Below are 13395 nucleotides of genomic sequence, written 5' to 3' on the forward strand. Positions count from 1 at the left end.
TCCCATAAGATAAATAAAATAAATGCACATCTGCATATTCAATTGTTATTATCGAATATTTAAAGAAATCATTCTTTTATTTACTTTTAAATTATGTTACGCTGCGCTAGAGTCAGGTAACATATGTCAATTTTGTTGTGATCTCGTGAAACATGGAAGTGGAAGTCGTAAAGGTGAAACTGACTTAATGAGTGATCATTATTCCTCAGAGTGTTATAGAGTACTAGCTTTTACCCGCGACTCCGTCCGCGCGGAATTATAAAAAAGCACACAAGATAAAAAAGTTCCTATGTCCGTCTCCTAGTTCTAAGCTACCTCCCCATCAATTTTCAGCTAAATCAGTTCAACCGATCTTGAGTTATAAATAGTGTAACTAACACGACTTTCTTTTATATATATAAGATGCAATTGGTCAGATTTATTGTGTAAATACTTACACTAAAATTGCATTGTTTTATGAATGAATATAGAATAATTAAATTACTCGCCGAGACGAGAAAAGGAACGTTTTATCTCAATACCCTCTTCTTTCCGCAGAGATAAGCCGCGAGTCTGAAAACGACGGAGCACAGAAATAATTATGCAAAACAATTGAACGACCATACACTACTATATAACTAAGATAATCGAAAAATATTACACCAATACTTCTGTATCTAAGACCCTTTTTCAACAGAGGGAATAGCCGCGCGAACTATTTCTATTGCAGTCGCGTTCGCGCCAGTGGAAATGGTTATATAAATAGTCGAGCATGGCTAGTTGTGATAGTCTAGAATTAGCACATTTGTATGCATATATGCATTCTTATGCTTTGTATAAATGTTTTCAGATATCTTGGCGGCTCTTAACTTCTAGCGAGTCGCTGCGCATAACACAATTTTTGGTATAGCGGGGCGTAGCAGATTAATAACTTATTTGACGTCGCGACGGTAACGTCGTAGTCACGTACATTATATACAGACGACGAATTTCATTTTGTTACCCTTTTTATATACAATAAGATTAAGAGAGATTATTTTTTGATTAATAAAACCGTCATCTACTATACGTTTGTAACTCCTGACAAAAATCCAGAAATCGCAAGATTTTCATACCAGTAATAAATGTATTTAAAGAGGCACATAGTCGTAGGTAAAACTATGGAGTCCCCTGTAATTAAGCTCGCAGTATAAAACTGTGTCGACTAGACCGAATGTCGACCTTTTGCTAGAAAATACCATTACGGTTCTCTGAAAGCCTGGTACTGTTTCACTCTACCTGACCTATTTACAAAGTAATTTAAACCGTTTTTTTTTTACTTTTTTTCAATACTCTAAAAACTTGAAATTTTTTACTTAATACTGACGAAAATAAGTAAATGGTATCGTAAACTTTTTAAAAATAATTACAAAATGAAATGATAACTTCGTTAATTAAATTTTAATTAAGGAAAATTATTGTGAATTCTCCTAATAAGAAATGGAGGATAAAATTAAAATTAGTTCTTTTCTCGTACATTTTTCAAATCTAAAAGCAGTTAAATTAAATTTTGGATCAAATTTCTTATCTTCTATACAAAGCTTCTATTTTATTTACAATTGTTTGATAGAGCTATTTATCAGCATATTGAGTTCTGAAAAAAACTTTTAAGATATTTTTCTATAGATAAGGATCTAGGTAAGATCTAGAATAAAAAACAACCAATAACTTACGATATTGCAAATTTTTTGATCGAAATTCACTAAAAAATAACATATACTTTTTAACTAATATGTCTTACGTCGTATATTTAAATACTTCGATATTATGGCGACTGCACGAGCCTGACAAAAGTACGTCCGGCAACGTCGGCGGAGCTTTTTATACTGAAGCTTTTTCCAACTTAAAGTTGAGTTATATTAAATCGAGCAATGCTTTTTTCATCATAGAATGCACCTGCCACCGATCTATGAATCTTTGCCATTAACAATATCGAAAATAACTTTTTGAAGTAGACAAATGACCGACTTTTATATTCCTAGGGAAATATTATTGACATACTTTAGCAGAAATGAACATTTTAATAAATTATATTCTGTCTGGTTAAGTATTAAATACATTAGTAGAAAGTAATTAAGCGCCTAAAGTATTACGTCATTGGCTAGTTGATAATTACGTAGTAACTAACACGTAACCATAAGAGACAGGCAGAGAATAAGGATTAATACTTGAATAACTCTCTCCTTACTTTTAAATCCATAATTTCTGAACACAATTTTGTTCCTTTCTAGTTTACTATGTCTAAATAAATCCAAATGTTGATAGGAAGTATTATGTATCAGTTTATTTGTTATTTAACTTATCCAGAATTTCTACATTGTGAAACAGGTCCTAAGGTTAACCACATTATTAAGGCTGACTTTAGTAACCTTTATAAGAATCGCCGTAAACCATTGGTAAAACTCCCACATAAAAAATATTGTCACGTCACTTTTGTTACTAAGATTGAGAGAGATCACAATATTCGTATGTTTTAGTACGAGTGTTTAGTCTATGAAAACACACGTTTAAAATTTATTTCAGTACGTTTTAAAGCCGTTGTCATAAAAAGTTGCACATTCATTCCGTCAGTTTTTGTATATTTTTAGGAATAATTAAACACTCACTCGACACGTTTCCACGTCGAATACAAACAACGAAACGTACAAAATTAAAAAGTACGTGCTTTTTATTTTAGCCGTTCTTTTTGAAACGTGACATTTTAGGCAACTCGTGAAAAGTGGAATAAATGAAAAGCGCTTACGGCTGAATGAAAAATTATATGTGTACCAGAATGATGTTCCTTTATATGTCTTTTCATTTTTTTAAATGACGGGTATAGATTCACAATTTAGATTTCAGAAATTGGAGTATTAAAGAATCCTAACTACGTCTCGTCGTATAAATCGAAGTAGTATAAGGTGGCATATGAATATAGAAAACAAAAGAAGTAATAAAATAGGACGCAAAATGCATCGAATAGAGTAGAAATCTTATATGCAAATGTAATAATTATAGAACTTACTAATATTATAAACGAGCTTTTACCCGCGACTCCGTCCGCGCGGAATAAAAGAAATGCACACAAGATAAAAAAGTTGTCCTACTCGTATGTCCGTCTCCTAGTTCTAAGCTACCTCCCCATCAATTTTCAACTAAATCAGTTCGACTGATCTTGAGATGTAAATAGTGAACTAACACGACTTTCTTTTATATATATAGATGTGAATGTTTGGATAGATGGATGTTTGTTAGAAAGTATCTCCAGAACGGCTCAACAGATGACACTGAAATTCGGCATAGTACATAGTCTGTAAATACACAGGCTACTAATTAATTTTCTTTTTAATTCCGTGCGGGGGGTATCGCGGGCTACACCTAGTGTTTAATACATTGAAATAGATTATGCAATTGGACGAATACAACGTATTCATTAGTCTAATGGTTTAATCGCTAAGTGAGGTGGACGCACGCTTTGTCCATTTATTTACTCATCACTTTGAGTAATACGATCCACTTAAAGTAAAAATCCAATACATTTGCATGGATTATATTACAATTAACATAACAAGGAGAATAGCTTTATTTGCGTTTTAAAAAATCAATTAATGGTGTGAATGTAATGTGATGTTCTTGATTATTTTGTCTCGTTTTTTCTTTATGTTTAGTCAGTAACTAGAAGGTAGAAAAAGTATGAATTTAAAAAATAAACTCTCATAAGATTAATTTGCAATACGCGAACACACCAGAGCAAAAAAAGCAAATACGATATATAGGTAGCGTCAGTTTTACCTTTCGCTTAATCGATTCTTCAGACGGCAAGTATTTTTCAATCTGCGATCTCGAGTGCGGACTAGCAATTTCCCGCGGGTAGTGTCTGTCTGACGCAGCGCTGTTCATTTATTAAGAATCCATTGTGTCTATTACAAAACCGATTGAAAATGATAGACAACTAAACAAAGATGTTATTTTCAGTTCAATAGTCAAAGAAATGTCACTTTTTAATGAAAAAAGATAAAATAAGGTTAAGTTTGCGAAAATTTTACATTTATCATATTTACGCTTATGTTTTCTATAGAGTACTTACAACATAAGTTTTTCACTTCATGTTATCTTATATATATAAAAGAAAGTCGTGTTAGTTACACTATTTATAACTCAAGAACGGCTGAATCGATTTGACTGAAAATTGGTGGGCAGGTAGCTTAGAACCAGGAAACGGATATAGGATAATTTTTACCCCGTTTTCTATTTTTTATTCCGCGCGGACGGAGTCGCGGGTAAAAGCTAGTTACAAATAAACAGAATTTAGACATTTACACGTCAAATTCTGTGATAAATCAATTTCGTTGTGTTTTGACTTGTCAAATAAAAATAATTTAATTCAAATTTGGTTTTTAATAATCCCAGTAATTTAAATGTTAAGTCGAAAAACTTGTGCCTCATTCATACTAAGTAGAATTAAAAAATCTGTCTGAATTTATCGAACCTTTGTGATACTTATATTATAGTTGTATGTGTAAAGAAAGTTATAGAAAATAAAGCCTTTGACGCCGTAGGAACAACTGTAGTATGGACGGTATTTTTGTAGCACATAGCAACCCGTAGCACCCGTAGCTAGATTGTAGCAATTCGTAGCGATCCCGGAACAGTTGCTACGCCGAGTGGCACTCAACTATGAGTTACGCTTTCAGACATGGAAACTTGAACGATGCATTTGTAATGGTAGAGGATGGGAAAGTGTGGGTTTTGTTTTTCTAATTTCTTTCTTGTTTTTTTATGTCAAATGTATTTGATATAACTATTATATTGTGAGGTCTGACAACTACTTAATTATTATTTTTTGTGTGTTTGTCGCTGATGTATTCCTAAAAAAATGTAGATTTGAGATGAAATTTTCTTACAGTATGCTGAGAACCTCAAAGTAGGTGTATTAAAAACTATATATAGATATGTTACAGTATCACTAATTCATTATGCAATGTTAAAAATAATTAAGTCCGATTTATTTAGTTTCTTTTTTGCAGTTTTGAATCTCCTATCGATTCTACATTTTTTGTGTTAGTGCTCTTTATATTTTTATTTTTGCATCTCTCATTTTTTAAGTATCATATTGAGGAATGAAACTGCATCTGTATTATAAATATGAATTGTAAATGAATATTTTCCTCTTTAGGTTTATGCAGTAACAAGGATCGCTCGCTGCGGTCTGAAAATACTCGAGGATCACTTGACACCGATGCTGTAACTATGTTGATTTATTTTCCGATTTGTTTTTTTTTTTGTTAAGTAACTTTCATAGTTATTAATTTGAGACGGCGAATATCGATAAAATTGGATTTGGATACGAAAAACTGTATTAGGAAGATTTTTTTTATGACGATGAAGTAGAAGTAATTTTTTGTGACGAATTAGTTATTACACTATTATTTAATCTATATTTAATTATTTCAATACAAATAGTATATACAATCAGCTATTATTAAAATATTTTTACAGGAGCAACAAAATAAAATTCTTCAGCTATCTGGAAAAATCCAGTTTCCAACATTTGCAGTCTTTCGTCTTCTTTGGAACTTGGATAGAGTCGCAATGAATACTTAATAAATGAAATCAGCGCCAGACAGACAGACGTTCTCGAGGGGGAATTGTACGCAGGAGAGTTAACTAAATATAACTGCAGATTGATAAATTGTAGAAGCGTAAATGACGTTACTCACTCTCACTCATGCTAGACATCTAACTGAAATCTACCTGACATCTAACTGACTCATCTTAGTTTATTTACTATGTCTCCGTCTGAAAATATAGAAAATTGAAAAAAAAACGTAATTAATAAATAGCCTATGTGTTATCCAGACTATGTACTACATGTACACCAAATTCCATCGAAATCCGTTGACCCGTTCTGGAGATACATTCAAACACATCCATCCATCCATTTATGCATTTGCATTTATAATATTAGTATGTTTTCGTAGTAAAGTACCCATTCGTCTACAACTTTAGTAGACTGAGTATTGACTGACGTAGTAATACAACGTAGAACATCACAAGGTCACCGCAAGGTACCATAATATAACAAAACATACGTACATATAACAGTTTAAATATCTGAAAGTATTGAATACCATAAATATTTTCCAATTGACAGATACAATTTTAGTTGTTATGTATATAACTTAATATAATGTTCTTGTGGTGATCTAAGTAAGAATTAACTTTATACATTGTTTCTTTTTTTATCAAAACACAATTCTTTTATTGGAACGAAGTTCCTTATCGTCGCGCGTTGTGAAAGGGGGCTAGACGGAAAAAATTCTTACGAAAAGTTGTCACGACACTTTTTGCTATATCACCATGGCCACGACGTGACAATATATAACAAAAATTCATAGAAATAAAATGTACTTCTTGTGAAGACTTAAGTTTTTTATGCATAGAATAAACATTGGTTCCTTCACTAATTAATTGAAAGGAACTTCGTTCCATCCGGGTGTCCCTTGACACCTCTCAAGTTTTTTATTTATTTTAGAACTTAATAAAGTAGTATTAAACGAACCATTTACATTTATTATTTATTTATTTATAATACAATGTTAACCTAAAACACAACTATGTCCCACAAAGTTTATACAGCTATTCAAAATTTATAAGTTTATATAGCTTTTCTAGCTTGGTTTTTATATTTATGTTTGAACTTCAACTTATCTTAATTACATTCCTGAATGTAAGATGACGATAGAAACTGGATTTAAAAGTTTCAACTCTTCCACTTTAAAATTCTGTTTCTGAATGAAACAATTCAGCAACGAATCGAAAACTCTTGTATAAATCTATTTATCTTCATCGTGAATTCAATTTAAATCTAAAGCGAGAGTCGATTTATATTTCAATAGACAACTGGAAACTTTAGTGAAAAGTTGTAAAAAAAACTCTTTAAAAGTGATTATAAAAATTCAATGTTCTTTCAAAATAAATTTCATAAATCAAAATTTATTATTTACTAGCTTTTACCCGCGACTCCGTCCGCGCGGAATAAAAAATAGAAAACGGGGTAAAAATTATCCTATGTCCGTTTCCTGGTTCTAAGCTACCTGCCCACCAATTTTCAGTCAAATCGATTCAGCCGTTCTTGAGTTATAAATGGTGTAACTAACACAACTTACTAAGTATATATAGATATAATCTAAAATGTTTATATTATGTACATATATTTAGATGTCAGAAAAACAACTTGAACGAACTTGTGAGTTTCAGCAAAACATTTGAACCAATGCCTAAGGCAATAGGCATTGGTTCTTTCTCTAAAAAAAAAAAAAAGAAAAAACATATTTAATACAAGTCATTCGGCAGTAACATTCATTGCCATTCACAATGCAGCCTGTCAGTTGGCTGTTTACAGTGTATTTCTTGTTTCAGTATATTTCGGAACATTAGTTATGTATGTAACAAGAGTGCCAAATTCAACGGGTCAGATACTTAATTATTTACTTACTCTGATAGCGCAGCGACCCAAAGTGGGTCTTGACCTCCGAAACAAGAGATCACCAGTCGCATGACCTGTACCTTCTGCCAGTCCATCGCTCTGATAACTTGATGGTAAATAAAACATGATATTGTAAGGATGAACGTGTTAATATGACGACATAATGTATGAAAATAAAATAAACCGCCTGGTATTTCAACTCGTTGCATTTATGTGTGCGCCGACCTGAAAGCTTTACTCGTTGTGGAGTGGTTCTTCAACGCAAGCCGATATTACGGAACCAGGACGATATAAGACCTCAATATTGTTTCTGAAATGTAACTGTGAATTTACATTGCAGAAACACCCTTACAAAAATATATCTATCTCAGTTCTGTCGAGAATAAGTGCAATGACAATTCTTCAGGATTAGCGAAGAACGCGTCATCAACATCTTATCCCTTTTCCCTTAGGAGGGTCGGCACAGCTCGTACATTTCGATACATCTCTATCAGCTGATATCTGAATTATTTTCCTACGCATATCTTCTTTCTCTACGGTCTTCCTCTACTTTCATAGCTATCCATAATAAATCTCATTAATTTCTTGTTTATGTACTCATCATCTCTGCATAATATTACCATACCACACTAACATTTTGCTTCTTTTTTTGTGGTGAAAACATATCGAATAATTACTCAGTTAATTTAAACCTTCAGTTTAAAAGTAAAATTCACTCTCTTCGATGCAAACGTCGCCTTAATAACATAAATATTTCATAGCGATCCATATCAAAGAGCATATTTCCCCAGAGATTATAAATAGCAATATTTTTTCCATAAAAATTTGAGTCGGGCAATGTGTTGGAAAATATTGATTTGACGGTCGGTATTTGTAAATATATACTTAGGGCAGTTATAAATAAAGTGAAAATAAATCAGTCTGCATCTGAAGGTCGTGGTTTTATCTGGTCAGATCTATGAAAAATAAATCACTTTTCATGGTGTTTATAAATTGAAAACATCAGCACGTCAGTCAAAATTTAAATATTTACATTTCGTTATATTGTATTCTCTCTCTCACATGTGTTTTATTAACTCTTTAACCCGCGCGATTTTTTTATCTATTTTCTTTCATAATTAATAAAGCAAAGGTTCTTAGTGGCCAGTATACCTCTTTGGCAGAATGTTTAATTTCGCGTTCAACATCTACTAAGCTTACGCTAACGCCTAAACGCCTTTATTACAATACTTTTTATCTCTGTTTTCCTAAAGAAAATAAGCGAGTAGATAGTTTTTTTTTTTCATAAAAAAAGTAATAAAATTTTTATCAATATTTGAATCTTTATAACCGCTGCTTACTTTATTTTCAAGTTCAACTTAGTTACTATATTACGTGGTTAATAACGAAGCATGAATATAAATTAGTAAGTTTTCTTTATAAAATTTTAAACTTGCAAAAATTTTCTCGGTAAATTTTTCCAACGTGAATTTTGTACTTTTATTAAAAATTCAACCTTTACACAGCTTATATTCGCCTCGTAAATTTTGTGAATCACTTCCCCTTTGCGTGCTGTGGTTACGTTGGTCCATTCTTGGGTAAACCAATCTTTGTTTTATAAGAAAGCCTTTGTCAAATATTCGGCCAAGTTATTTAAACGTCACATCGGTTAAAGATTGTTCATAGCCTGACCACTAATATATGTATAAACGCCATATTGCACGATTCTAGAACTATATAATTTCTTTGCGTACCATATTAAGTGTTGTAATAAACAAAGTAAGCCTCTAGACTAGGTTTTCTATGTTTTTGATTAGCATAAACTAACAGACCCAAAAAATTGGGACGACTTTTCATTCCTAAGAGTAGTAATTTTTGATTTTACAGTTTGAAACTTTTCCATTGATGACGCATTTTGTTATTTTTATTTTTCAAATCATTATGAGACTATGTAGCTCTACATTAAAAAAAGAAAAAAACTGCCGAAGTTTAATAAAAACTCTTTTAAGAACAACATCACCTGTATAAGAATAAAATGCGTTTACGTATATTATTCGAATTTGTCCCCATTTGGATAGAAACTTCGCTAAGTTTATTTGAACATAACTTTGTGAATATTTTCCGATGTGTAACATCAAAGAAACATAAAGGAAAATTACGAATAATCTTACCAGAGATACTTTCTATATAATACTAATGCGAAATAACATCGTCTTTTTATATAAAAACATAGAGAAGAAAAGATGAAAGAATTTTGTAAGCTTTGACATTGAATGTATAACATTACACAATAAGTGAGTTTCCACTATCGCAAAACTTGTATAAAAACATAATATTGTCATCTCACTTATAATCTTTGAAAAAAAAAAGATTTAATACAAATATTTCGGCAGTTGAACTGTAATACAGTACGTAGTTATTATCAGTCCGGAGCTGATTGTATATCTATCTCTCTCTTTTGCCACCAGAATTCTATTTTCCTTCTCTCTCATGTAACAAAATGTACCTAACTGTAAGTCTTGTCTCTCGATCCTCAAAATGTTTATTAAATTAATCTTAGTAACTTTTTTATATTTTCAAATTAACAGACTAATGATCTAACCACTCAGCTGCCGTGGCTTAAGGCACCCTAATTAATATCTCGTTACGGCGTTTCCGGGCGTTTTCATTTTTTCATTTGGAACGTCGCGATGAAGCTTGGCTTAATTTATTTAATGATAATTTTATAAAAAGTTGAGGGATTCTAGCGTATGATGAATTTCAATTCGAGTATGTGAATATTCATGAGCTTTGATATAGCTTTGATATATAATATTAGAAAAAATTATTAATTTTAGACTAGTAAATTACCTTAGCAAGAACAATATCATATCGTCATCACAATTTGGGTTTAGGCAAGGCATGTCCACAGAGGACGCGATCTTGCAACTAGCTTCTCTTGTTACTAACAAAGTAGACAATGGTGACAAATGTCTGGGTGTCTTCCTAGACTTAAAAAACGCTTTCGATTCTGTTTCTGTCTCCATACTATTGCACAGGCTGGAGGAGATTGGCATTAGAGGCCAACCACTTAGTCTTTTCAACGACTACTTGACTAACCGTAAACAGAAGGTAAAAATAGGTGATTTCATTAGTTCATCGGAGACCATCACCTATGGGGTTCCCCAGGGTAGTGTCCTCGGTCCAACTTTATTCCTTCTATACATAAATCATCTTTGCAATATCAAGGTTCATAATGGACACATTTTCTCCTACGCAGATGACACGGCTCTAGTTTTTTACGGTAAAACGTGGGATAGTGTGCGGACAAATGCTGAATGTGAGCTAAAGCGGATAGCAGGCTGGTTGGACTCTAACTTGTTAACTTTAAACACTAAAAAAACAAGCTACGTCTGCTTTACCAAATATGACAGAACCCAACCGCCAGACAATTTTACAATAAAAATTCATAAGTGTTCAGATTTAAATAACCACACATGTACATGCACAGCCATTGACAAAGTAAAGCGTATTAAATATCTTGGTGTGATGGTTGACCAGCGCCTTTCTTGGCATGATCATATAGAACTTATCTTGTGCAGGTTGCGGAAACTTATGTGGACCTTTAAGACCTTAAGACATGTAGCCCCAAAAGATATTTTACGACAGATTTACATTTCACTTGCCCAATCAGTAATAACGTACTGTTTACCTATCTGGGGTGGAGCATCCAAGGTTAAATTCTTGGAAGTTGAAAGGTCCCAAAGATCCCTCCTAAAAGTTATTTATTTTAAACCGTATAGATTTCCAACAGAAAACCTTTATACAATTGCTGAAGTTCTGACTGTCAGAAAATTATTTATCTTACAAACTATGTTAAAATTTCATAAATCATTAAAATATGACTCAAAGATAGATAAAAAAAGAAGAAGAAATGTAGTAAATGTTATCAAAGTAAATTCTACTTTTGCTGCTAGACAATACCCACGACTATCCTCCTATTTATACAATTTAATAAACAAAGAAATTAACATTTACCCCCTTAAATTCTCAAAATGCAAAAAGACTGTAACTGACTGGTTGATGACTAAAACTTATGATGAGACTGAAACGTTGATTCAAACAATACCAACAATATGAAATCTGCGCCATATTACACTGACACATAGGTACAAACTTACACACACTCACACATAAAACATTTTTTCCCTCTATAAAAAAAAAAAAAAAAAAAAAAAAAAAAAAAAAAAAAAAAAAAAAAAAAAAAAACACACACTCACACACACACACACACACACACACGAAATTCACTCTCATATACACTCAACGCACATACTCTCGCACACATTACTTATTTCATTATCCCCACCGACGGTTCCCGCCTTGTCGTGGCGGTGGGGCTCTAGTACCTGTGGGATTTTCACCCACGGCGAAGCTAAGAGGAACCAGGGTCGGTTCGGCGTGCAGGACTGGCCGCTTGCCCCCCGGAGCCGCCAAGTGTAGCGCGCCGGGCCGGCCCACCTGGGGGGGAGGCCTCCAGGGGTGGACTATGTTCCCGGGTCTGCCCCTGTGAGGGCCTGTAGGTAGGGCCGCGGGGGGTGTGGGCGGGTACTGGTTTATCCTGCCACCCTGCATCCCTCGTGGCCGGATGTGTGGTGGGGTCGTGGGGGCTGCGGGTGGGTACTGGTTTATCCTGCCCCCTGCAGCCCTCGTGGCCGGATGTGCGGTGGGGCCGCGGGGGGTGTGGGCGGGTACTGGTTTATCCTGCCACCCTGCACCCCTCGTGGCCGGATGTGTGGTGGGGCCGTGGGGGGGGGTACTGGCTTATCCAGCCCCTCTGCGGCCCGGTAAGGTCGACGGCGGGACCTAACATCAGATCCGCCGTTGGGGGCTGGGGAGGTGGGACAACCGCCTCCCCGGCTTCCATAGCCCTGTGGTGGCAGATACGGGGGTACCTGTCACCCGCTTCAAAGGGCCAGGAGGACGGCGCGCCTTGGTTCCCGGCGCGCCTCCCCAATGGAGGTTGGTGGGCTTAGCCCACTATCAGTGGAGGAGCTGCTGCGGCGGCTAGCGCAGTCGGGGCCGCGGAAGATATGCGAAAGCAGTACCCGTGACCCCGACACTATGCGCAGTAGGAGGAACAGAGGTGGTTTAGCGGGTATGCTCCCATTAGGGGAGAGAATCTCGCATAACTACCGTGTCCCCCCCGGGACACGGCGTATGCATAAAGCATTCCCCTCTTAAAAAAAAAAAAAAAAAAAAAAAAAAAAAAACTTATTTCATTATATTTTGTTTTTGTATAATTCTTAGATTGTACAGGTTAAGTTACCATCATAATGTAGTTACATGGAAGAGCGGGACTTCCTATCACAAGTACCTACCGGATACTTAAATGGAATTCCCAACACTAGTTTAACTTTGTACAATATATTGTTAAGCCAATAAATCATTTTCATTTTCATTTTCATTTTCATTTTCATTTGATATATTATTTTTAAAATATGTATTTAGAATTTATAAAATAGAATTGAAATTGAATTTAATCCGTAAAAATCTTCGTCCGTTTTATTTATTTTCACTACAATAAGATTCTTCTTTTAGAAATATACATCGCAATTATAAAACGCTTTTTTTTATTGAGTGTTAAAAAATGTTAGTCTGAATTTCGATACCCGTGTGAATTCGGAGTGGGTTACCAATATCTGTATAGATACATTTAATAAGCATAATGTAGTCTAGGAGATATGGAAAATCGTCGATCATAATCTCATAGTCTAGGATACTTCCATTTTTTTTAACAAAATAATTTGATAATGTTCATTATTATTTTATTGACGTTACATAACTCGCCGATATTATTACATTGATTCTATAAGATTTCTGTCATTCCGTAAACAAATATGAGTAGAGGAAACCTTTATTGTACAAATACATTATCCGTAATAATGAAA

General features: G+C 34.0%; 1 protein-coding gene across 1 annotated transcript in view; it reads right to left on the minus strand.

Annotated features, from left to right (window-relative positions):
• LOC106713020 (uncharacterized protein CG3556) overlaps nt 1-13395 on the minus strand; it is a 37286-nt gene that overhangs the window by 6836 nt on the left and 17055 nt on the right. The window lies entirely within an intron of this gene.

Source organism: Papilio machaon, chromosome 21 (assembly GCF_912999745.1).
Source record: "Papilio machaon chromosome 21, ilPapMach1.1, whole genome shotgun sequence".
Classification (NCBI taxonomy): domain Eukaryota; kingdom Metazoa; phylum Arthropoda; class Insecta; order Lepidoptera; family Papilionidae; genus Papilio; species Papilio machaon.